Source organism: Cydia fagiglandana, chromosome 10, assembly GCF_963556715.1.
Source record: "Cydia fagiglandana chromosome 10, ilCydFagi1.1, whole genome shotgun sequence".
NCBI lineage: Eukaryota > Metazoa > Arthropoda > Insecta > Lepidoptera > Tortricidae > Cydia > Cydia fagiglandana.
The window spans coordinates 21,156,192-21,159,173 of NC_085941.1; positions in this window are offsets into that span (position 1 = coordinate 21,156,192).

Genomic DNA, 2,982 nt, shown 5'->3' on the forward strand with positions numbered 1-2,982 from the left:
TGAAACCTATACAGGTCTATGTGACGCATAGACATAATATATAGAGTATGGAAGGTAGAGATGAGGAAAACAATCTTCATGTATTACTTCTACACTCCATAATATAGAGACGGTGTCTCAGCGAGCTGTCACTGTTGCCACTTTTGTTTAATGTACGATTAACAATGAGGCCCACGTTGCTGTTGCCATGTCGATAAAGTCATATCGATAAACTATCGACATTTCTTGCAATTTTAATTTCACTTCAAAGGCTTAACGATACCTAAAATTACCAAAAACGCTTTTATTCTTTATTGTGGTTATCAGCTCACAATTTTATAGTCACGCCCCAGCAGGGAACCAAGGGAAAGTTCAGATATTTAATTAAAATACACAAATACCTCCTTAAATAGGTGTTCCGCAATAATTGAATTATATTATTATATTATAATATATTCATTATCCATTAGCATTTCAATTATGTTTATGTTTAACGAAGATATTGAAGCTTCAATTAATCGCTATTTCGTTCCGCTGTGTAGCGTTTATCGATATATAACATGATTAAAATCAGCTTTTCACATCCCTAAAAGAGCACACATATACGCTTTTACGCACACATACACAGCCTGGGCGCATCAAGAAAGGCTACACTTGATTTGAAGTCCACCTTATCAACAGTTATGGTTGTCCTTTTTTGACAAACGGCATTTTTAAAAGAGCGAAGAGAGAGAAATGATACTAGTTGCTGCGCCGTGAAAGAGAACAGAAAACGTTGGGCCCTTGTGATGACGTGATAAAAAATCGTTAGAATAACGTTGAATTTGCGACTTTAAACCTTAGTCGTTAAATTGAATTTAGCGTTCGGACAGATTCAAGCACTTTATTAACTCGTGTTGAAAAAGCGCTCTTGCTAATGGGGCCTTAGATTACTATAACTTATCATGTTTCCGAACGGCCCGAACGCTATAATATGGCTATAATATACCGACGAGGCTGACACAACGCAACTAGGAACAAAAATAAGTTTTGTATGGAAGTTGGTGACCTAACCATAGCAAAAAAAGAACAAAATAAAACGTCAGTGCTATTTAGCTGTCAAGTCAACTGTCAGCCATATTGCTTTGTTGCTTGTCATAGCGGTTCGCAAGTTTTACTTACGTATTTCTTGCCAATGCCACCGAAAACTAAGTTGTTTAACTGTGAAAATCACGAAAACGAAAAAATCACGATAGATCACGTTGGGAGAAGGGAGGTATAAGGAAACCCCACGTGTATTTTTCTGCAGTGAACGAAACTATGAAAAAACCACCTACCACATGAGTAGATACTTTTTCTCGGTTTCGTTATACATAAATCTTCACTCTGCACTTCAAAATAGCAAGTCTGTTTAACGAAAATAGAAAAATAGACAAGATTTTCTATATACAATACAATTTTTCTTAAAATTAGGTAAAAATTACAAAAAAATACACGTGAGGTTGTGTGGGATAGGGGGGGGGGGGGGTATCAATAGCCGAAAACACCTCGCGTGATTTGTGCACAACCCCTAATGTATAAAAAGAAAAATCATTTAATCTGGTGAACACACATTTTCCGCTGTTACCTGTGGACCGTCGAACCGTCGGGATGTATTTTAAAATTAATTTCATTAAATTATTAAAAAAAAAACATTTTACATATTTTTATTTCAACAAATAAAAATCGTGTTCACATTTAAGTCCAACCATGTATTGTTCCACTCAAAGAACCCTATACATAATGTACGACTTAAATTTGGACTTGATTCTAACCTGATTTCGAGTACGAAATTTGTTAACAGAGGCCCATGTTTCAACCCTCCCTAATTTATTTATTTATTTATAATAACTATTCGGAGATCCAACAGCTGTTAACATGTTCATAGGTTTTATAGATGTGATACAAAAAGCCAATTACAGGTTCTCACCAGTAAATACAGATTAAGAAAGACAATTGGTGGTTAGCACTATTGCACTACACATTCATTTAACGCCAAAAGCAGAGTAACTAATTATGAATTCCTATTACTAACTTAAAGAAGATTCAAAAGAAATAAGGAAGAAACACAGCACAATGAAATTTCAAATTCCAATAAGCCACGCTCATTTTTAAAGAACTCCTCTGTCAGGATACGCCGCACAGTTTGGATGTTGCTGTTGAAAATATCGATGTCATGCTCCTTCGTAAGTTTATTTAGACATTTACTAGCACGTATCAAAAAACTGTTCTGTCTATAGTTACGCGAAGCATTTGGAACAGCAAGGGGTCGAAAATTGTAGATTTGGATGGAATACTGAAAGAGAGCTCAGCCAACAATTCAAGGCAATCAATATTTCCGTTTATAATATTGAGAATGTAAACTAAAGTCTATTTCAATAGAACTTGCTAACTATGTAAACAAACCGCCATATTGAAATTGTCTCTGAATGAAGAATTTACTAGTGATGGGCAAGACTCCTACTTACTACTTTACTAATGTCAAACCATATCGAATAATAAAATACCAAAAGTAAAAAACAAGTAGTTACTTATTTTTAATTTGTTTAATCACGATCAGAAGACAAAATTAGTACTTAAGAAGCATGTATTGATGTATTTTATAACCGCGGCGGTAGGTACATAGCGTGGGTTGGGTAGTGGGTAGCGGGTTTATATCACAAACTTTAGTCACAACACTACCCATCATAGACAATTATAGAATTTAAAAGAAACAAAACCGTCATTCCATCTGGTCCTAATAACCTAACTTATGAAACCATTTTAAACTTTTAATGAAATATCCAAGATACAGTTATATATTTATGTATTATGACTTATCGATAAAGTACGCAAGTATACTACACTATTTAAGTCTGTAATGTTGGTACTATTGTTCTTTGACAAATGACAGTTCTTTGTTGTACATGTTGGTAATGGTTGGAGAACCAAACATACGTACATGGATCATGGATTATATTATTTATATTCTCTTTGATATATACG